This window comes from Capra hircus, chromosome 7 (genome assembly GCF_001704415.2).
Source record: "Capra hircus breed San Clemente chromosome 7, ASM170441v1, whole genome shotgun sequence".
In the NCBI taxonomy this organism is placed as follows: Eukaryota; Metazoa; Chordata; class Mammalia; order Artiodactyla; family Bovidae; genus Capra; species Capra hircus.
In genome coordinates, this window is record NC_030814.1 from 28,608,378 (window position 1) to 28,633,610 (window position 25,233).

The 25,233-nt window shown below is 37.8% G+C and overlaps 1 protein-coding gene and 1 pseudogene across 3 annotated transcripts in view; both read right to left on the reverse strand.

Moving 5' to 3' along the window:
* Positions 1 to 25,233, reverse strand: part of ATG10 (autophagy related 10) — a 277,175-nt gene that overhangs the window by 229,599 nt on the left and 22,343 nt on the right. The window lies entirely within an intron of this gene.
* On the reverse strand, positions 4,389 to 22,188 carry LOC108636411 (annotated as a pseudogene).

Genomic DNA, 25,233 nt, shown 5'->3' on the forward strand with positions numbered 1-25,233 from the left:
CTGATCTAGTAAATCAACTTTCAGCTTTCTCCTGTATCTGTTTATCTCTCTACCAAACTCAGCATATTCTTGGACAATCCTCTGGGTAAGTCTCATCCCAGCTCAATCAGGGATTGAGACCTACACTTCTTGCATGCTATGCTCAGGACATCTCCCTTATGGCACACCCCATTCTCAAAGGCAGGACCCAGAGAATGACTACCAAAAAACTAATGCCTCATAAACAACCTTAACAGAAACAGTATTCGTAACAAGGTGGATGATATGACCTTCTAACTGTAAACCCCTATTTCTATGACCTATGAACATTTTTATGACTTGAGGTTATATAACACATAAATCTCAACTTTATATTCTGATTGCTTGTCCAGGTATCAGCGATGAATAAAATGCATAAAAAGAGGCATGCCTCAAAATGATCTGTAGTAGCACCAAGATACACTAAGTAAAAGTGAGAAGTAAATGAAACTTGTCAACTGATGCTCTTCCATTACTACCTCTTCTTTGTTGTCCAGGCCCACATTATACCCTATTACCGTGGTCCAAAGTTTCTGATCCATCAAAATTGCCGCCAAGTACATAACTCAGCTTTCTCTGTTCTTTCCTTTCCTCCACCTAAAACCTACTGTGATTTTTTTTTTTGGAGGTGGGGGGCATGCTACAGAGCATAGGCAGAGGAACCAGAGATCAAATTGCAACCTCCACTGGATCATCAGAAAAGCAAGAGAGTTCCAGAAAAATATCCATTTCTGCTTTCCTGAATACGCCAAAGCATTTGACTGTGTGGATCACTACAGACAGTAGAAAACTCTTATAGAGATGGGAATACCAGACCATTTTATTTGCCTCCTGAGAAATCTGTATGCAGGCCAAGTAGCAACTGTTAGAACTGGATATGGAACAACAGACCGGTTCCAAATAGGAAAAGGAGTATGCCAAGGCTGTATATTGTCACCCTGCTTATTTAACTCATTTACAGAGTATATCATGCGAAATGCTGGGCTGAATGAAGCACAAGCTGGAATCAAGACTGCCGGAAAAATATCAATAACCTCAGATAAGCAGATGATACCATCCTTACGGCAGAAAACGAAGAACTAAAGAGCCTCTTGATAAAAGTGAAACAGAGAGTGAAAAAGTTGGCTTAAAATTCAACATTCAGAAAAGTAAGATCATGGCATCAGGTCCCATCACTTCATGACAAACAGATGGGGAAACAGTGGAAACAGTAAGAGACTTTATTTTGGCGGGCTCCAAAAATCTCTGCAAATGGTGACTGCAGCCATGAAATTAAAAGACACTTGCTCCTTGGAAGAAAAGCTATGACCAACCTAGACAGCATATTGAAAAGCAGAGACATAACTTTGCCGACAAAGGTCCATCTAGTCAAAACTATGGTTTTTCCAGTAGTCACGTATGGATGTGAGAGTTGTACCAAAAAGAAAAGCTGAGCACTGAGGAATTGATGCTTTTGAAATGTTATATTGGAGAAGACTCTCGAGAGTTCCTTGGACTGCAAGGAGATCAAACCAGTCAATCTTGAAGGAAATCAGTCCTGGGTATTCATTGGAAGGACTGATGCTGAAGCTGAAACTCCAATACTTTGGCCACCTGATGTGAAGAACTGACTCTTTGGAAAGGACCCTGATGCTGGGAAAGATTGAAGGCAGGAGGAGAAGGGGACAACAGAGGATCAGATGGTTGGATGGCATCACTGACTTGATGGACATGAGTTTGAGCAAGCTCCGGGAGCTGGTGATGGACAGGGAAGCCTGGCATGCTGCAGTCCAAGGGGTCACAAAGAGTCAAACACGACTGAGTGACTGAACTGAACAGAGCATACAAATCTTAGTTCCCCAACCAGGGATAGAAAGAACCTGTGCCCCCTACAATGGAAATGCAGAGTGTTAACCACTGGACCACAAAGGAAGTCCAAATCTACCCTAATCTTTAAAAATATATTTTGGCAAGGGCCTACTTCCATCTGGACACAAGATCCTAGTCAGGTTTTTCTTACTAGATTTTCTTATGAGAATATCAACACCAACTTTCACTCAATGGTCACTAGAGCATAACGACCTGCTCTTCATAGGAATCAGAATATCTCCACTTCAGGACTTCCCTGGTGGTACAGTGGACAAAAATCCTCCTGCCAGTGCAGAGGACTTGGGTTCAATCTCTGGCCCGTGAAAATTCCACACGCTGTGGAGCAACTAAGGCTCGCGGGCCACAACTACTGAAGCCCATGTGTCTAGAGCCTGCGCTCCTCAACAAGAGAAGCCACCTCAGTGAGAAGCCCACACACCACAACAAAGAGCAGCCCCTGCTCACTACAATTATAGAAAGCCCACATGCAACAACAAAGACCCAGTGCAACCAAAATTAAATAAGATTTAAAGGATATTTCCACTTCAGGGTCCACTTTCCAGCACTTAGCTCAGTAACCATTTGATGTCATCAAGCTTTTTTGTTAGGGTATGGGAATTACTTTTTATTCAAATTTTAATATCTAATGTTACGTAATGGGGCAAAAGGACATAAATCAACATTTGAAAATCTCATCTTAGACCAAATGCTTTTCAAACCATCTGTGGTGAAAGATCAGGATTTTTATTTCCAATCTGTCATAGACATACTTTTGTGAAAAACACTAAAAATGAATTACCAGGAAAAAAATTAAATAGAAAAATCCAAAGCATACAAAATATGAGCCCCAATTTAAAAAAAAGAAGAAGAAGAACTATTTTTTAGAGTACTTTTAGGTTCACAGCAAATTTGAAATGAAGGTACAGAGATTTCCCGTAAATCCCCTGCCCCCACTCATGCATAGCCTCTCCCATAATCAGTATCTTTTTTTAAAATTATATTTGACAGATATAAAATTACTCTGTCAAATTACTCACAAGTTTCTAAATACTTGTTTTCAATTTCTTTACTTATCTCCTTGCATTGGTACCAATATAGGACCATACTGAGTAGCACTGCCTCTCTTATCCCAACCCAAATATCTACCTCCATCCTATCACCAGAGTCAAACAACCTTCCCCATAAAGATGCACGAAGATAGAGAATGCCATATGCTATGGTTAGTGAGAAAGCCACTTGGGGCATATACACATCTGCCATCTATAGATTTCTAATTCATAGAAGATGATCCTTTTTCATAAGCCATTCACTAATCGAATATACTTTCAGGTTTATGAGAGTAACACAGTCTAGGTGTTTTACACATGCCTTTCATTTTGAAACCTCTCATTTTTTTAGGGTAGTTAAAACCCATACTCTGGTTCTTGATTATTTACATAATAAAGATCCATTTAAATGCACATGCACTACACCCTCCTGAAGTCAGCAGGAGGTGAACATGAAGATCTGAGACCAAACAAAACATCTCTGTATGTGTGCAAAGCATGTTTCCATTGTGCAATTGCTTTACAAATAAGAAATAAACACTGGGTTTATAAAACTTGGAAGAAACGGTTTAATAGCTTTGACTGTTTTCCATTACAGGAAAATTTACATGCTGAAAAGTAGCAAAAACCAGTGCAAAAGAATAAACAGTGGGTGCACTTCAAGGGCTTGCCTCTTTTGAGAATCAGGAGCAAAACTGGGTTTTATTAGCTGTTTCATTAAGTTTTACTTTGAAGAAAAGCAAACAGTGAAGGCATATGTGCAATATCTGATGAAAAAGAGATTTTATTCTAAACAGTCTCTGTACAAAACTCATTAATGTAACATTAAATGTGAAGACTTGTCTAACAATTTAAGGATAATTTTACTCATTTTAGTTTATTTATAATTTCTAACACAGTTTATTTAACATATTCTAATCTTTAAATCACCATGTATACTAAACTAATACATTAAATCTGTCTTTTCAATGACATTTTGCAATAAATATCTACAGAAACTGTTAAGGGCAATTAGTATATGAAGTTTGTACCAAATTTAACACCTAAAGCTAATAAACCTGGATACTGATAACTTGAAAAATTCATGAAAACAAAACAGTTCATCTTAATCAAACTCCTAACTATAAATGCTTTCCTTTATTGCAAATAGATCTTTTAATAAAAATCTAAACATAGGTGTTATTATAATCCAATATCTAAAATCCAAGCATCTAATACTGAAATTATTAAATAAAAGCTTTTTCCTCAGAGCAAATTTAGACATGCCAGATAGTCATCATATTCTCACTGGAAGAATTTGCTCAACTGCTATTTTTCCATATCAAGCCTAGGTGTTTTTAAGAAGCAACTAAAATTTCAAAGTAGGAAGAAAAAAATATATATCCCAGTTCTCTTCTCTCAGCTACAAAATAACATGGGCCTCTGGTATAGAGCAGATTAAACTTTAGCTTCTAACTGAGTTAGATGAATTCAGTATTAAACTGCAAGCTGAGGGTTAAGTCCATAGTCTTTAGAAGCAGACACACGCTGGTTCCAACACTGACACTGCCTTTTACATAAAGACCAGGTAACCTTGGACAAGTCACTTAACTTCTCTAGGCCCCCATGCCTCATCTGAAGTAGATACAATAACTGCTAACTCATAAAGATGTTCTGGGGATTAAATTAAATGAGATATTATATGTAAATAACAGCACAATGATCATGCTTTGAAAATGGACTTTCCTCTTTAGAAAAAAACTTTACTCATTCTAATCAAAATAATTTAGTACATAATTTAAAAAGTCAAACTATACTAAACAGCAGTTAACAAAAATCAACAACCCCCTTTTCACTCCTCCCCATTCTCTGGTCAGCCTACCCAGAGGCAACCTCTTATAACTTTCCTTATTATACTTCTGCCATTCATGTCCAAATTCCATACATTTTCTGTATATGAAATTTAGATACTACCTACCAATCTATTGTGCAGATTACATATATTTAAATTCAGTGTGACCTCCCAAATTAAAACATCAGAATCTTTAAACAATGACTTTAAAGGCTGGAGTAAACTCAATCTTTAAATATTTAAAGATTGGGGTAAACTCATACAATAGAAAGAATATATAGAAGAAACAGTCTCTGTCTTAAGAGCCTATGTAGTTCAAATCAATTATAATCAATGATTAAGGGGTCTACTTCTCTGAGCAAAAATATGAAATGGATTTATTTTTTCCAGTAACTGCTCTTAGCACTCCTGTGTGGAATCTTCTTTCTCACTCGATAAGTGTTGCTGATCAATTGTCTTTGTTGTTGTTATTCAGTTGCTCAGTCATATCCGACTCTTTGCGACCCTTAGTGAGTCCGGTTTTTTACACCTCCCTATATCGTTGTCCTTCAGCAGTGCCTTTCCACACTGACTCTGAGCTTGACCCCCACCCCCACCCCAAGGAAAGCTCAAGTTGAGGTCTGAATGAGTGCTTGAGTATTTCTACTTTCTTCATTTGAACCCTAACCACTACCATGAGAACAAGCTCAGGCCAAACTGCTGAAACACAGAAATAGGCTGAATCACCCCTCTTTGTGAGGCCCTCTTAGGCAAGCCAGCTCCCAGCCAATACTCAGCTGGATTGTATTGAGTTGGCCAAAATGATCCATTGGGTTTTTCCATGAGATGTTATGGAAAAACCCAATGGATCATTTTAGCCCTGTGGACATCAACTGAGCCTACCACAGATTAGCAGAATAGTCCAGCCAATTGGTAGATATTTGAGAAATAATAAATGGTGGCTGTTTTAAACCACTAAGCTTTATAATGATTTATTATGCTGTAATACCTAAGTGATATATTGTTGCTATTGTTGTTTAGTTGTTTCAGTTTTCAAGTTATCATTGTGTTGTTTAGTCAACAAGTCATGTCCAACCTCTTTGTAACCCCATGGACTGTAGCCCGCCAGGCTCCCCTATCTATGAGATTTCCCAGGCAAGAATACTGGAGTGGGTTGCCATTTCTTCTCCAGGGATCTTCCAGAATTAGAGATCGAACCTGCATCTCCTGCATTGGCAGGTGGGTTCTTTACCACTAAGCCACCAAGAAAGCCCACAACTGATATATTAGGGATCCTTAAAAACAATTTGGTTCCATTCTATACTTTTTAGATGCTTTCAGTTATTAGAATTTGAAACTTCAGATAATTAAGACTCAATCTTATATTATTTTTGCCATTTTGAAGATTTCAGGCTCAAAATGAATTTGAAGCTCTTTTTTCCTGTAGTTCAACCCACACTCTCTGCAGCTTAAAATGGAGAAAAGAAGCATTGTCTTGCTCAGAGAAACCTGCCTCTCACTACTTCTTCCAGAAGCCCATGGATTGAAAACTGGAAGTAGGAAAGAAGACCTTCCCCTTACCTAACTGTATGCAGTCACAGTCCTCTCCTTGTCGTCTGCTGTTGCTCCTCTGGCTGACACTGACTGGGTGTCACTGCTCCTGCAAATGGCAGGCATGTAGCGGCTAGCTCCTTTATGAGTGATTAAACGGGCTCTTCAGAAGATCCTACAGGGACATTTACCTGATCTAGACAGTAACTATCATCCTCTTCCACTGCTGAGGTCCCTCTACCCTTCCTGGCCTGAGCAGGACAAGGGAAAAATAGGTTCAGCACAGCTACTCTATGAAGTGACCATATTAAACAGATTAAACAGTATCCTCTGCACCCCCACCCCACTACCATCAGTTCCCTTTAGTCTGCTCCAGAAAAAAAAAAAAAAAACAGCAGATCAGCAAGTCCATGGAGAAACAAATGTTCAACCAAACAATGAATGACCCCCTTCCCAACTTGAAAGCACCCCATACTCTTTACAAGTGGTTCTTTGGGGAACTAAAAGAAATTTGGGAGGGAGGGAGTTGTTTCTCATCACAAACTGTGCATTTCTGCTCTGCTGAATTCTATTCTCATATTGGAATAGGGTGGAAAATGCCAGTTCTTCAGGAATGGTTCCTCTGAGCAGTCTCTGCAGGCAAGTTTCTGGCCCCAGTGGCTAGTAGATTATTCATAGCTATCCAAATATAGAAAATTAGTTACTCAAAGTCTTTTGTCCTCAGCTTGGGGCCTTAGCTGCAAATCGGGAACAAGATAAAAAGGTCCCACTCAACACACTGTTACATGGTTATTTTAAAATCTAAAGTATGCATTAAATTCTACTATACTGCATATCATTATAAAAAATTCCATTTATATAGAAATGCCAGTTTTATTAAAAAGACTGCCCTGAAGAGGTTATTTGAATGATACTTATTAACTTTTTATGTAAATTTTATGGTGTTTTCATGGATCCTAATTCATCAATTAAAGGATAAAAGAAGAACATTGGCATTTTTTTAAATTTCTCATATTTTTTCAAATAAAACTTTTTGTCTAATAAAATTCTTCAAAGTGTAGATATTTTTTTTCCAAGAAAGTCAGATATTCAATCATTCATTTAGCAAATATGTTTGTGTATCTACTTTATACCCAGTGATATTCCAGTTGCTTTGGGCATATCAGCAAACAAAGATCTCTGTCCTCATAGATTAAACAGTGGAAGAGAGACATTAAACAATAAACATAATATGTATACCTATAGCTGATTTGTGCTGATGTGTGGCAGAGGCCAACACAATATTGTAGAGCAGATGTCCTCTAATGGCAGAAAGTAAAGAAGAACTAAAGAACCTCCTGATGAAAGTGAAATAGGAGAGTGAAAAAGTTGGCTTAAAGCTCAACATTCAGAAAACTAAGATCATGTGACATCCAGTCCCATCACTTCATGGGAAACAGATGGGGAAACAGTGGCTGACTTTGTTTTTTGGGGCTCCAAAATCACTGCAGATGGTGACTGCAGCCATGAAATTAAAAGACGCTTACTCCTTGGAAGAAAAGTTATGACCAACCTAGACAGCATATTAAAAAGCAGAGACATTACTTTGTCAACAAAGGTCCATCTAGTCAAGGCTATGGTTTTACCAGTAGTCATGTATGGATGTGAGAGTTGGACTGTGAAGAAAGCTGAGCACAGAAGAATTGATGCTCTTGAACTGTGGTGTTGGAGAAGACTCTTGAGAGTCCCTTGGACTGCAAGGAGATCCAATCAGTCCATCCTAAAGGAAATCAGTCCTGGGTGTTCATTGGAAGGACTGATGTTGAAGCTGAAACTCTAGTACTTTGGCCACCTGATGCAAAGAGCTGATTCATTTGAAAAGACCCTGATGCTGGGAAAGATTGAAGGCAGGAGGAGAAGGGGACGACAGAGGATGAGATGGTTGGATGGCATCACCAATTCAATGGACATGGGTTTAGGTGGACTCCAGCAGTTTGTAATGGACAGGGAGGCCTGATGTGTTGTGGTTCCTGGGGGTTGCAAAGAGTTGGACATGACTGAGCAACTGAACTGAACTGTCCTCTAATAATTGTATTTTGTTCTATACTTCTCAAAAAAAGAAAATGAGTCTAAAAAACTAAACTCACTGAAGGAATTTTTTAAAAAAAAGTAAGTTACAGAAGGTGACTAATATTACGAGAAAAAGAATAGAGAAGGATAAGGAAAATCAGGAGTAAGACTGTAGGTGGGGAGACCAAGTAGTTTGAAATGTTGAATAAGGTGGTCAAGGAAGCCTCAGTAAGAAGGTGACATGTGAGCAAACACATGGGATGGGAGGACAGAGAAATGGGAACAGTTAGTCATATCTGGAAGAAGAATATTCTAAAAGAAGGCCCAGTAAATTCAGACACCACCCCCTCAACCCCCACCCTGCCCAGGAGGTAGTGTTTTTCTGGTGTGTTTGAGGCACAGCAAGAAAGTCAGTTTGCCTGGATGGTTGTGAATGAAAGGAGGGAAGTAGGAAGTGATGTCAGAAAAGTAAGAGAGTGGGTAAGGAGCAGATCACAAAGTTTACAGGTAACTATAAATGCTTTGGCTTTCACTTAGAATTGAGAAGTGACTGATACAATATGACTCCCATTTTAAATGGGTTACACCATAGGAATACACGGGTGGAAGCAGGCTGATGGTTAGGTGGTTAGGAATGTAATTCTAGTAAAAGTTGATGCTTCACCAGAGAAGTAGCAGGTGTGTGTGTGTCTCAGTCATTCAGTCATGTCTGACTCTTTGCAATCCCAGGGACTATAGCCCTCCAGGCTCCTCTGTCCATGCAATTCTCCAGGCAAGAATACTGGAGTGGGTACCCATTCCCTTCAGAGGATCTTCCTGACCCAGGAATCAAATCCATGTCTACCAGCGCTGCAGGCAGATTCTTTAATATCCAAGCCACCTGGGAAGTAAGGAAGATAATGAGAAATGGTCTGATTCTAGGTATTTGAAGGTGGAGGCAACAGGATGGGGAATAAGAGAGAAATACAGAAGTGAAGGATATCTCCAGTAGTTTGAACAATTGAAAAACTGGAATTGCCATCAGTTGAAAGGAGAAAGTCTGGGTGATAGTGGGTGAGCAAGTCTGGGAAGAGACTTATTAGAGTTTAATTTTGGACATGTTGAGACTAAGTGGAGACATCAAAGTAGAAATGTCAAGTAAGAAGTTGGCCTTATGAATCTGGAATTCAAGAGAGAAGTCTGGACAAGAGGTATACATTTAGGAGTAATTAACTTTTGTTACAATTTAAATGATGACCTCCAGGGTCATGAGATTAGCCAAACAAGAGAACAGGACCTGAGCACTAACATTATGATGCTGTGGGAAAAAAGGAGACTGAAAAAGAATGAAGAATAATTTAGGCAGTAAACCAAGAGAGTAAGGATACCAAATGAATATATCAAGGAGAAAAGTATGATCAATCCTTGTCAAATACTACTGAAAGATCAAACAATTTACCAGAGTTTAGCATCAATAAACTTAGAAGTCACTGATGACATTACATAGTAACACTGGACCCAATGATTCATTCTACTAATAAGGAATATTACTTATTAAATGAAATTTCTTATAAAACAAATAGGTTTTTAAATACTAGTCAATGACCCACTGTGAAATGAAATATAATGAAATGTATTTACACAAATAAAAAACCTTGCAGAATTCCGTTTATATGATTTTAATTCAATTTTTTAAAAATGTATATAGAGTGCTTACTATGCTAAGCACCAAGGATATAGAAACAAAATTCCTGTAGTCAAGGAGCTTTGAAAGTACCATGGAGAATCAGATACAGATAACCACCATATAAAACCAGGCATCAGTTCTATGAAAATACAGAGGAGAAGCAGGAATCTAAGCCAAACTTGGGGTCAGTGCTACCTATCTGCTTAAATTTAATCTCTAAAAAATATTTAGTGATTATGGGCAAAAGACTTAACCAAACAAATCACAAAGGATGGTATGATAAACTAACAAACATATGAAAAGGTGCTCAAATGAACTGGTTTTTAGAAAAACGCAAATTAAAATCACCCTGTGGCCTCAGGAGGCTGGATGCCAAATCTCCAAAAAACAACTTTGAAAGTGTTCAAAATTATTTTTTAAAAATAACCATTTCAGGAATCTGGTAATCAACCAAAGTCAAACACAGTAAGAAGCACTTATTCATGAAACACTGCTGAAATTAGGGTAAGAACAGTGGAACTCTGTGACACTCCTGCCTGGGGCTGCTACTATCCCTCCCCTGTGGTCAGTGGCCAGGGCAAGGGGTCTCCCTAGACTGCAAGCTAGGGCAGCTTCAAGGCTGGAAAGACTCAATTGTTTTGGAGCCAAAGATGAAAATATGCAGTCTAGCAGCATCACCAGCAGAAGTAGCAATCTCAGGGGCAAGTCTGAGGTAGCCGTCCCAGTTGGGACAAGTAGCCTCCCAACAACAAAACCAAAAGGTAATAGGTAGATCCTGGAAAAGAGAAACCAAGAGGGTCTTGAACTCCACTAACAACCTTGCCTGCCTCCCACCCACATACCTCAAGAAAACCACACTGTCTTCAAGTCCTGGGTTGATGGTGAGGTTGTTCACATGAACAGAGGACATGGGAGAAACTAGAAAGCAGGGCAGAGTATAAACCTGTCTGAAATTTGAATGTGCTCCCCAACCTCCACACAGATCCTTCAGGAAGGGTGGAAGTCTTACTCCATCCATCATGCTCAGGTGTCCCAGCATAACCTCTGTCCACTCCCTGACCCTAAAGCTGTGCATAAATGAATGTTGAGCAAACAAAGCCAGATTCAAAAGAATATATCTTTTGGGGGCATGAGCTGCATATGCTTAGATAAGGAGCCTGAACTATATCCTGAAATGACAAAGCATCACTAAAGGATTTTAACCAGGGAGTAATGGATTGGAATTGTGTTTTATAGACAGATCACTTTGGCAGGGTGGAAGTCAGGTTGGCAGAGTACAAGATCAAAGACAGAAAGCAGAAACAATGGTCTGAGCCAAAACAGTAGCAATGGAAAAGGAGGACAGAGGAGGCAGAGGTAAGTCAATGGGAGAGATTTTTAAGTGAATATAATGATCCAAAAGGTCTAGGTATTGAGGAGACAATGAATGTAAAATTCTTCAGTTTTATGGCCTGAGCCACAATGATGGTAGAGCCGTCTACTAAAACAAAGAATTCAACTGAGAAAAGGTTGAAAGATATGAGCTCAAATTTGATTATGTTGAGCTTGAGGTTACAGAACTCTAAAATGTATGAGATCACTTATGTAACTAAACTTTGCATAAAGGCTAATATTTAGAAAAATAATATTATATATGAAATATGGTATTGTAGTGTCCAAAGACCTGGCTTCTTGCTCCAGTTGTAACTCAAACTTGGGCAAGTCAATTGTTATCTTGGTGCCTAAGTTTATTCATTTATTCAAGTTATCCTGACACAAAATGAAGATAAGAAGACTGCCATATACTTACAAAGTGATGCTGTAAAGCAAGAATACATGTGATTACTGTTACAGCACACAATTAGTTCTGGAAATTGTCACAAAATGAAGCCATAAATATCGGAAAAGAAACCATATTTTTGCTATGTCAGATGACATGGAAAGCACCAAATCATTATTTTCAAAAGCACTAGATGTAGTAAGACAGTTCATTTAGGTAACCAGTTGCAAAATATATCCAGCAGAATCAGTCTTTAAAGTGAGCATCTATTCTGTTTCTAAAAGGAAAGACAATGTTGCAGATATGTAATCTCACTCCAATATTTTACATTTAAAACAGCAACCATTAAAATCCCAATTGGGAAACATAGTAACACATGTTTAAGAGAACCTAAATATGAAACCCTACATGTGAAGGAAATTCAGCAAAGCAACCACAATTGTATTAGAGTAATGTGATTCTTTTATGATTTTTTTTTCTATCTCTCCAAACATTAAAGATCAGGGTAATGTTGTCTGTAACTGGAGGCCTAGTCCAAGGCTTTTGAAATAAGCATTTCTGAGTTCAAGCATGAAATTAACTCATAAGAGATCAGAGCAGATGGGCAAATTAACCTAAAAGAGAGAAAACAGCTCCCCAGTCTAACTATAATCAAACAGCAACCAAAAGAGACTGGTCAGTTATGAAAACTCAAAAATAATAAGAAGAAGAAGATCAGTGGAGGAAATACTGGCATTGCCTACTACACTGTTCAAGAAAGAGATTTTTACCCTACATACTTTAAACAATTTGGCCTCAAATGGTAAGATTATTCCTACTGCAGAGCAAGATGCATGATGCCACTCTTAGATTGTGCCACTAAATGTTTCATACAACTATACATGAGAATTTGTACTCATTCTGTATTCATGCAATTGTGATTTGTTCACCTACAAAACAAAACGAATCATGATGACAGAAGCATTCTGATTCATTTGACAATTCTATTCATTATAAGTTAATGAACTAGATTCTGATATATATATCAATTTATTAATTATATATATAGTTTATTAACTATATTATATATATGTACTATATATATGGGGCTTCCCTGGTAGTTCAGCAGTAAAGAATCTGCCTGCAATGCAGGAGACACTCATGGGTTCAATCCCTGGGTTGGGAAGATTCCCTAGAGAAGGAAATGACAACCCACTCCAGTATTCTTGCCTGGGAAATCCCATGGATGGAGAAGACTGATGGGCTAGAGTGCATAGGGTCACAAAGAGTGAGCTATGACTGGAGAGACTTAGCATATACACACACACACACACACACACACACATACACACATATATGTATCTCAGAATATAAATGTTAAAGGATATGTGTGTGTGCGTGTGTGTATATACATATATTATTTGACATTGCTTGATGTGGATCCCTCTTTGAGAGATAGCTCCATTCCATTCTATCTGAATCTGTGGGTCAGATCCTGAGCTTTATAAATTTACCAATATTAACTCTCTAGGAGGCTTTTTGAAATACACCCTGCCAGTCTGCCCAATGAACCCAAACATCACAGTTAGCCAAAAATGTGATTTTAAGTGTTATATGTGCACAATTACTATCATTGTTCAAATTCAACTGATAAATGTATAAAGTATTACAGCTTTCCTTTCTCTGATACTCTTGATAAGCTTTAAAAATGGTGTTCAAAAATATTTAATTCACAAGTGATACAACCTGTTCTTCTTGAAATGATGCTTAAGATTTACATATGCTTAAATGACAGATCATATCATAACACACAATAAATTATGAATGAAAAATCTAGTGTAACTGACTGTGAGTCAATATTTATTATGAAAACACAGCATGCTGTTCCAAGTGCATTTTTCTCCTAATCTCCAAAGATAAGCTAAAAAAAAAAAAACAACTTTACTTCAGTCTAATCAAGAGACTGTGTGAAGGCAATATATCTAATCTTTATCTAGAGACATTTGGGGCCAGAAACAATATTTCAGTAATTCACAGTAGATGACTTGAACAAGTACAGCATTATACTAAAACTAATAGCAATAATGGCTCACAACCACCCTAAAAAGGATTAATACAGGGATATATAAAAAATTAATAAGCTGAAAGAAGAAAAATAAAAGTTAAGCAAAACTAAGTATTTCAAACCAACAAATGCATTTATTTGTTACTCACATAAAAAACTGTGGCTCAGCTGGTAAAGAATCCACCTGTAATGTGGGAGACCTAGGTTCGTTTCCTGGGTTAGGAAGATCCCTGGAAAAAGGAAAGGCTACCCACTCCAGTATTCTGGCCTAGAGAATTCAATGGACTGTATAGTCCATGGGGTTGCAAAGAGTCAGACACAAGCGACTTTCACTTCACTTCACATAAAAAAATATTATACTTAAGAAGCCTGTAGGAAATGTCTATTCTTCTCATAAACTTTAAAATTGTCATTAAATTTTAGCAAGGAATCTAAGGATATTGTGTACACAGAGATCAAAAAGTGTAAGTGGACAATTAATATTTCACCTTTAAAATAAAAATCCTCACTCCAACAGCTTAATGTATAAAAATCACAAAAATTAACAGGTAGAAAAAATAACTGTACTGAAGATATTTATTCTGTTGGTTTAGTCACCTAGCTGTGTCTGACACTTTGTGACCCCAGAGATTGCAGCCCACCAGGCTCCTCTGTCCATGGAATTTCCCATGCAAAAATACTATAGTGGGTTGCCATTTCCTTCTCCAAGGGATATTCCTGACACAGGGATCAAACCCAGGTATCCTGTATTTCAGGTAGTCTCCTACACTGCAGGCAGATTTCTTTACCAACTGAGCCATAGGAAAGTCCCCATTAATTCCACTATTTACTTTCTAATTTGATTGGGTTTCTGATAGAAATATCCAGTTGGATTTATACAGTATCAACAAATTTGAGACTGGTGAAAATCTAGTCTTATCAGACATACATTTAATCCTCTTTAATAATGTTGTGCTTCAAAATAAAAGAAGTGAAATCTCTTAACAGAATGAGGCCATATAATTCAAGATGTCATCATTTAACAGAAATTCACCCCCAATCCTCTGTTTAGTTCTCTACTTCTTAACATCCTAACTCAACATTTGTAGAAATAATGGGTGAATTTGGAAGACTTCATGCTAAACAAAATGACAGTCACAGAAAGATAAATACTGTTTGATTCCACTTATGTGATATAACTGCTGCTGCTAAGTTGCTTCAGTCGTGTCTGACTCTGTGCAACCCCATAGACGGCAGCCCGCCAGGCTCCCCCGTCCCTGGGATTCTCCAGGCAAGAACGCTGGAGTGGGTTGCCATTTCCTTCTCCAATGCGTGAAAGTGAAGTCGCTCAGTCGTGTCTTGACTCTTAGCGACCCCATGGACTACAGCCCACCAGGCTCCTCCATCCATGGGATTTCCCAGGCAAGAGTACTGGAGTGTGGTGCCATTGCCTTCTCCGACGTGATATAACTACAGTAGTCAAATTCATAGAAAGTAGAAGGATGGTTGCCAGGGGTTAGGGCGGCGGGGAATGAGTAGTTAGTGTTTAATGTGTATAGAGTTTTGATTCTGTAAGATGAAAAGATTTCAGGAACTTGGTTGCACAGCAATGTGAACTGCACATTGGTCTGCTAAGCTATATACTTAAAAATGGTTAAGATGATAAATTTTATGTCATGTATAGGTATTCTATAATTTTTAAAATAAATAAATATTTCTTGAAATAATATTTTAGGTCTCTAGAGTCTTTTCCTGAGTTCATTCATTAATTTTAATATTAATGATACATAAATTTAGAGTGTACTTGAAGAATCCATAATTTTAAGACAAACTGGGGGAGGGAAAAAAGAAAGCCAACTTAATTAAACTGAGATATATTATGGCACTTCCTATATGCCACATATGCTTTAAGAGTATGTTCCTGGCTATGAGTTGATACTTATAGGAGTAAGGTGACAGGTACGTGGAAATTCATTATTCTATGCTCTTTACTTTTGTATACTTAAAATTTTTCATAATAAGACATTAAAAATAAAGGTTCACTTTACTTCACTTTATTCACTTTTAAGGTTCACTTAAAGGTGACTGTTAGTCACTCAGTCATGTCTGACTCTTTGTTACCCCATGGACTACAGACCTATAGACTCCTCTGTCCATGGGATTTCCTAGGCAAGAATACTGGAGTGGGTAGCCATTCCCTTGGAACCCAGGTCTCCTGCATTGTAAGCAGATTCTTTACCATCTGAAGCACCAATGAAGGTATAATAAAAGTAGCTGTGCAAATAAACAAGGTGTGAAATTCAGCAGGGTAGGAGAATAAATGGGAAGGGTGGGGTGAATTTTCTAGTAAGACAGTGTTAAAAGATAGAATACAGTAAAATATGGAAATATTTTAGAATCTATTTTAAAAATACGAATTTGATGTGATTAGGATATGGTAAAGGGCTCTAAGAAAATCAATGTGAATTAATCAGAAAGACTACTGAAAAGAAGGAATTAAAAAGAAATTTAAAAATCAGGAATCAAAAAAATTTTAATTTTAAATTTCTAAGAATAAAGTAAAATTTTAAAGTTTTACTCTACATCTACATAAATTAGGAAATAAGTCCTTCTTTAAATAATCAGCTCCTAAGCTGTTAGGAAAATGATCAAAATATTTCTAGTGTGTTGATATGAAATTTCAAGATATAATCTAGTACATTTAACTGAAGAGACAGGGATTAATGGGGCAGGGGTGGGGGTAAGGGAGCAGAAGGCTTTTAATTCTTCTTTAAAAATAACATACAAAGTAATCTAGTGTCAATTGTATAAAATCTAATCTCAAGATTAGTAGAATATTTTGTTTTCAGTATCTGAATGGTCTCTTTTCCTGTTTCTGCTATACAAAAGTGAGAGAGTAAGCTGAAAACCTATGGGAAATTATTTTATCAATAACCTGTGAAAATTGGAATCACAGAACTAATTACTCATATCTAGCAAGTAAAAACACAAAAGAAAAAATTTTAGAAAGCAAGTTGCTTTAACGTTTTAAACCACCCAAATTCCCAAACAGGCTACTGAATCTAAGACAAGGGTAAGAACATTTGTAATTACAAATAAAGTTTAGGGTGAAGAATAAATTGTTATGACATCAAAAGGAAGCACATATGTAACATACATAAAAGAGAGAACAGTACCAAAATCAAACCTATACACACATTACTCATATTCAACATATGTCATGATTTTGCCACATTTGCTTTATCTGTCCCTGGTGTGTTTTTTCTTTACTAATCTCATCAGTATCATTTTACACCTTAATCATAATCAAATATCCCCAACTGTCCCCCCAAAAAAGTCCTTTTACAGTTGCTTTGTTTGAGTCAGGATCAAAACAAGGTTCACACATTACATTAGGGTATGGTTCCTGAATTTCCATTAATTTATAGTAGTGCTATTCAAAGTGTGGTCTAAACTGGTGGCAATTCAAGCACTAATTGTAACTTACCAGCCCAAACACTGTTCTCAATCTACAAACTCATTGTTACAGGTCAACAAGATAAATTCAGAAAAGGAAAGTAAGGACTGAGAAACTTTCATAGCAAGCTGACACTGTCAAGACATCCTAGTGCATGGTCAACAGACCCATTTCCTGAATCAGTCTCACCCTCCCATAGTAAGTCTCACATGACCTGAGCTGCACACTAGTGTTTTGCTCACTAGAACAACATGCTGCTTGCTGCCTCAAGGATATTTTAAAAACAAAACCCAATAAAACCTGGTTCTTAATTCTAAATAATTACAAATATAATCCTCCTCTTCACTTCTTAACCCTACCAATAACTTTATAAGGAAACTGGGTCAGTTGTCCTTTAGATTTCTAGATTTTTCTATTTGCTTCCCATAGTGTCAATTAACTTGGTCCTCTATCACTTTACTTCCTTGATTGGTTCTATTCAGGTTCATCTTTGGTGGCAAGAATATTTCATAGACTGTGGTCTGTGATACATGTTATAAAACTTCAGAAAGTACATAATATCTGGATACCCTATTTTGGGGCTTTCCTGTTGGCTCAGATGGTAAAGAATCTGCCTGCAATGCAGAAGACCAAGATTTAATCCCTGGGTGGGGAAGATCCCCTGGAGAAGGGAAGGGCAACCCACTCCAGTTCTTACCAGGAGAATTCCATGGACAGAGGAGTCTGTTGGGCAACAGTCTATGGGGTCACAAAAAGTCGGACATGACTGAGCAACTAACACTTTCACCCTATTTTCAGCAAAGCTAAGATCGATTACAAGGTAATCGATCATTATCAGGTAATGATAGCTCAATCCCTCTTTTGTAAATTCCACATTAACTTTTCATCTAATGTTTTCACCTACTGATTATTACTAATTCCTTTCATTAGGGACTGAAAAGTGGTGATTTTCTAATTGAAGTCAGTTTTCATTCCAATCCCAAAGAAGGGCAACACCAAAGAATGCTCAAACTATTGTACAATTGCACTCATTTCACATGTTAGTAAAGATGCTCAAACTCCTTCAAGCTAGCGTTCAATAGTATGTGAACCAAGAACTTTCAGATGTTCAAGCTGGATTTAGAAAAGACAGAGGAACCAGAGATCAAGTTGCCAACATTTGTTGGATCAAACAGAAAGCAAGAAAATTTCAGAAAAACAACTACTTCTGCTTCATAGACTATGCTAAAGCCTTTGACTGTGTGGATCACAATAAACTGTGGAAAATTCTTAAAAAGATGGGAGTACCAGATCGCCTTGCCTGTCTCCTAAGAAACCTGTATTCGGGTCAAAGAAGTTAACAGAATGGGACATGACTCTAAAATTGGGGAAGAAGTATGACAAGGCAGTATATTGTCATCCTGCTTATTTAACTTATATGCAGAGTACATCATGCAAAATGCCAGGCTGGATGAATCACAAGCTGGAATCAAGGTTGCTGGGAGAAATAGCAACAACCTTAGATATGCAGATGATACCACCCTAATGGCAGAAAGTGAAGAAGAACTAAAAAGCCTCTTGATGAAAGTGAAAGAGGAGAGTGAAAAGGCTGGCTTAAAACTCAGTATTCTAAAAACTAAGATCATGGCATCTGGCCCATCACTTCATGGCCAATAGAAGTCAGAAAAATGGAAGCAGTGACAGATTTTCTTCTCTTGGGCTGCAAAATCACTGTGGGTGGTGACTGCAGCCATTAAATTAAAAGACGCTTGCTCCTTGGAAGGAAAGCTATGACAAAAAGCTAGACAGCATATTAAAAAGCAGAGACATCATTTTGCCCACAAAGGTCCATCTAGTCAAAACTAAAGTTTTTCCAGTAGTCATGTATGGATGTGACGGTTGGAAAATAAGGACGGCTGAGTGCTGAAGAATTAATGCTTTGGAATCATGGTGCTGGAGAAGACTCCTGAGAGTCCTTCAGACTGCAAGGAGGTGAAACCAATCAATTCTAAAGGAAATCAACCCTGAATATTCATTGGAAGGACTTGAAGATGAAGCTGAGGCTCTAATACTTTGGCCACCTGATGTGAAGAGCAGACTCATTGGAAAAGACCCTGATGCTGGGAAAGATTGAGGGCAGAAGAAGTGGGTGACAGAGGATGAGATGATTAGATAGCATCACTGACTCAAAGGACATGAATCTGAACAAACTCAAGAAGATAGTGAAGGACAGGGAAGCCTGTCATACTGCAGTCCCTGGGGTCACAAAGAGTTGGACATGACATAATGATTGAACAACAATTGCCCTTTTTATGTTTATTGGAATTTGGGGGGGGCAGAAAATTTTCATTTTTCAAATTAGGCTATTTAGTTACCATGAAATATAGTTCATACAGGACATGCAGGATAAATGCTTATTTCTTTTCCTTTAACCAACAATTTTCAGACCAAGGAGTTGATGCCTTAGATACTCCCAATGGTGTCCAATGAGTTAAGTTTGGAGTCTGTTCTGCTCTTCCCTGTCAGCCTGTTTCTCCCTCTCTCTCTCTCTCTGTCTCATCCACTCTTTATCCCCCTTCCTTCTCTAACATTACGAGCTCATGGGTTTTTTAAATATATACAGAAATATCTTCGAGATATAGAGGGCTGGGTTCTAGACTAACACAATAAAGCAAATATCACAATACAGTGAGTCAAATTTTTTTTGGTCTCCCAGTGTATATAAAAGTTATGTTTATACTATACTGTAGACTATTAAGTGAGCAATAGCATTAAGTATAAAAACACAATATATAAACAAAAAATACTTCATTGCTAAAAAATGCTAACCATCATCTAAGCCTTCAGCAAGTCATAATCATTTTGCTGGTGGAGTATCTTGCCTTTATGTTGATGGCTGCTGACTCATGATGGTGGTGGTTGCTGAAGGTTGGGATGGCTGTGGCAGTTTCTTAAAATAAGACAACAATGAAGTCTACCACATCAATTGATTCTTTCACCAATTATTCCTCAGTAGCATGCAATGCTGTCTGATAGTATTTTACCCATTCCCTGGTGGTCCAGTATTAGGACTCCATGCTTTCAGGTTCATTACCCAAGTGCAGGATCCTACAAGCTGCACAGTGTGGCCAAAAAAGTAAAAATAAAGAAATAAATTGGAGTCTGTCTTCACAAACCCTGCTACTGCTTTATCAACTAAGTTTATATAATATTCTAAATATTTTGTTGTCAGTTCTTCACAGAATCTTCACCACAAGTAAATTCTATCTCAAGAAACCACTTTATTTGCTCATCCATAAGAAGCAACTCCTCATCCTTTCAAGTTTTATCATAAGACTCCAGCAAGTGAGTCACATCTTCAGGCTCCAATTCTAACTCCAGTTCTCTTGCTATTTCTACCATATCTGCAGTAACTTCCTCTACTGAAGTCTTAAACCCCTCAAAGTCATCCATGAGGACTGGAATGAACTTCTTCCAAATTCCTGTTAATGTTGACATTTTGATTTCTTCCAATGAATCACAAATGTTCTTCATGGCATCTAGAATGGTAAATCCTCTCCAGAAGGCTTTCAGTTGACTCTGACCAGATTCACCCAGAGTCACTATTACAGTCTTATGAAATGTATTTCTTACAAAATGAGACTTGAAAGTTGAAAATACTCCTTGATCCATGGGCCACAGAATGGATGTTGTATTAGTAAGCATAAAAACAATTTTAATCTTGTGTACATCTCCCTCAGAGCTCTTGGGTAACTAGGTATGTAGTCAATGAGCAGTACTATTTTCAATGAATCTTTTTTTCTGAATGGTATGTCTCAACAGTGGGCTTAATATGTTGAGATGCTATAAATAGATGTGCTGTCATCCAGGATTTTTTGATCCAGTTATAGAAAATGGGTAGAGTAGATTTAGCATATCCTAAAGGACCCTAAGATTTGCAGAATGATAAATGAACACTGGCTTCAACTTAAAGTCATCAGCTGCATTGAAGTGAAGTGAAGTCACTCAGTCGTGTTCGACTCTTTGAGACCCCATGGACCGCAGTTTACCAGGCTTCTCCATCCATGGGATTTTCCAGGCAAGGGTACTGGAGTGGGTTGCCATTTCCTTCTCCAGGGGGTCTTCCTGACCCAGGAATCGAACCCAGGTCTCCTGCATTGCAGGCAGATGCTTTACCCTCTGAGCCACCAGGGAACCAACAAAAGATCCGGTCAGTCTGTTCTCTGAAGCTTTGAAGCCAGGCATTGACTTCTCCTCTCTAGCTATAAAGTCCTAGACGGCATCTTCTTTTAATAGAAGACTGTTTTGTCTACACTGAAAATTTGCTGTTTAGTGTAGTCACCTTCATTAATGACCTTAGATAGATCTAGATAACCTGCTGCAGCTTCTACATCAATACTTGCTGTTTCACCTGGCACTTTTATGTTATGGAAATAGTTTCTTTCCTGAAACCTCATGAGTGAAACTCTGTCAAGCTTCAAACTTTTCCTCTGCAACTTCCTCACCTTTCTCAGCCTGCAAAGAATTGAAGAGTTAGAGCCTTGCTCTGGATTAGGTTTCGGCTTATGGGAAGTTGTGGCTAGGTTGATCTTCCCAACCACTAAAGCTTTCTCCTTAGGGAAAATCAGTTTCACTTTCTTACTGTTCATGTCTTCACTGGAGTAGCACATTTGATTTCCTTCAGGAGCTTCTCCTTTGCATCTACAGCTTGGCTAACTGTTTGGTGCAAGAGGCCTAAATTTTGACCTGTCTCAGTTTTTGATATGCCTTCTTCACTAAGCTTAATCATTTCCAGTTTCTGATTTAAAGTGAGGCAATGCTTACTTTCACTTGAACACTTAAAGGCCATTGCAACGTTGTTAATTGGTCTAATTTCAATATTGCAATGTCTCAGAGAATAGGGAGGCCTGAGGAGAGGGACAGAGATAGGGCAATGGCCAGTGAGTGGAGCAGTTAGGACACACACATCTATTAAGTTCACTGTTAACGGGTAGGGTTCATGATACTCCAAAATAATCACAACACTAAAAGCTCACTGATCACAGATCACCATAACAAATATAATAATAATGAAAAAATGTGAAATACTGTGAAGATTATTGAAATGTGACATAGAGACATGAAGTTAGCAGAGGCTGTTGAAAAAATGGCACTGATAGATTTGCTCAATACAGGGTTGCCACAAACCTTCAATTTGTAAAACATACAATATCTACAAAGTGCAATAAAACAAGGTAACCCTTTAATGGGTTTCAAACAATTGCATTCATTGCTATTTACCATCTTCTGCTCCCCTTTCTTATTGTAGAAAATTCAGAATAATGTATCAGTGCACTGTGCTGTGCTTAGTTGTGTCCGACTCTTTGCAACCCCATGAACTGTGGCCCTCCCAGCTCCTCTGTCCATGGGGATTCTCCAGGTAAGAATACTGCAGTGGGTTGCCATGCCCTCCTCCAGGGGAATCTTCCCAACCCAGGTCTCCTGTACTGCAGGTGGGTTATTTACCATCTGAGCCACCAGGGAAGCCCAAGAATACTGAATGGGTAGCCTATTCCTTCTCCAGGTGATCTTCCTGACCCAGGAATCAAACCAGGGTCTCCTGCATTGCAGGGGGATTCTTTACCAGCTGAGCTACCAGGTAAGCCCCAATATATCAATACTACAGTATATAGTTTTCTGAAAGCCTAACTAGAATTTCATTCAGATCAATCCAGTATACTTGGTGCTAACAGACTTTCATAAAGTTTTCTGAAAACCTAACTACAATTTCATTCATAGCATTATTTATCTAACAAAAGACACTGAAAATTTCAATCAACCACCTAAAAATGATAATCATACAATAACTGTCCACATGCCAGAAACTACGCTGAACTTTTAGAATGCAAATCTCATTTAATCCACACAACAACCATGTTAGGTATTATTGTTATTCCTATTTTATAGGTAAAGAAAATGAAATTCAGCTACATTAAGTATATTGTCTAAAATCCAGCTAGTAAAGGACTACGGTAAAGGAAATAATGGTAGAGCAAGGATTTGTACTCAGGTCTATCTAACTCTGAAGCCTATGATTTTAACCACTATCTTTAATATCTGATACACCATCACATTAAACAATGGCTCTTAGGAAGAGTGTACCAACCTTCTGAGGGGTTTGGAGATGTTAAGAGTAGGAAAACAAGAAGAGTCCTGACCAAATGCCAATAGAATTAAGTCCCACAAAAAAAACACTGATTTAGAAGCATTCTCCTTAATCTGCATACCTCCAGATATAAAAAACTAGGACATTTTGGCTATTTTAAGAAATTTCTTCCTTTTAAAATTTTAAATTATTTATGTTTCATTCACACTGCTTTTCTCATGAACTCTGCAGAATTTCTTTCTTTTAAAATTTTAAATTATTTATATGTTTCATTCACACTGCTTTTCTCATGAACTCTGCAGAAATAATGATATTTTGCCTTACCTAAAATGTTGAATTATACCAATTCTCTAAATATTAAAAGATAAAATGGGTGGTACCAAAGTGGTTTATGAACAAACCTGAAAATATGAGTGACAGTATACATACTCTTTAAAGAAGTCTCTTTATATAGGGATAAACAAAGTTCTTTTTAAAAATGAGGGGCAAGAAGGGGCAGAGAGAGGCACTGAAAAGTTATATAAGAAACCTTTTGGGGATGATAGATATGCTCACTCTCACGACTGTGGTGACGATTCAAGGTCTGTACATACGTCAAAACTTATCAAATTTTACACTTTAAATATGTGTAGCTTATTGTTTGTCAATTATATACCAATACAACTACTTTTAATATAAAAATTAATTTCTGGAGCATAAAAAGTAAAAGTTTAAGTATTGTTTCCAAACAGTTCCACAAAGCCTGAGATGTAATCAGGATGGAAGGTTTAAAGGAGATAATGAAGTAACCGATTCACAGTTTCCTTCTTAAATAGGGTATAGGACTGCAGAAATTAAGTAGCAAAAATACTAACATTTTAAAATACAGTAGAGAAGGATCTCTTTGCCTGGAGTCCTTTATCTCAATTCAGATCAACAGTATGCATTGAGGCAAGGTGAGAAACCAGTCAACACCAGGCAGACACCCAATCCCAGAAGTCACCCACTGGACACACAGAGCCATGGCATGTGGGTTCAGTCCTCACTGTCTTTGAAAAGTATCTTTTTAAATTAGTTGTCAACATTTAAAAATTTAGATATTACTCTAAATCTTTTTTACTTTTCTTGGAAGATTTGGTAAACTCCTGTCCTCAGGCCAAGCACTCTGGTCAGCCATAGGCCCCGACTCAGACAGAGTCCACATTGTCTTGGCCCTAGCAGCTTGACCCAGTTACATTACCCCACCAGGTCTTCACAGACTCTTGAGTTTGCAATCCTTACCCTAAGGCTGTAAAGATTTTCTCTGATGAATGTTTTAGGGCTTTTTTGATAGTATCTATAGGCTCATGCCCACATTAAAGAGAATAGTCCTTAATTAGAGGCATAATTCTCACTCCAAAGGGTAGGCAGCTTTTCTAACTCAGCAGGGAAGTGGCAGCAAACAAGAAACTAGACTTAGCCATACCCATCCTTGAAGTAGAGGCAAGGCCAAGAATAAAAACAAATCCTAGAAACTGCCTCTTATGGCACTACTTTCAACAAATTCAGAGAAGAAACTTCTGACATATAATCCCCTCCCCCCGGAGATCTTCCCCAAAGCCCCCCAACACACAAACATACACACACACACACACACACACACACACACACCCAACTTCCTCTCTAACTTTCCCCTCCCCCACTCTACTAGGTCCCTGAAATGGTACAGGAATTATTATTCAGCCTCCAGCTTAAGATAAAAGAAGAAAATCTTTTCTTTTTTTTTTAAACCTAATGAAAAGGGCAAGTTCCCAAAGTATAATCACACAAATTATTACAGGATAAAATAGGTCAGAAACCTATTCTCATCCAGTGAATAAACATCCAACATTTTAACCATTATATATCAGAAGCATTAACATTA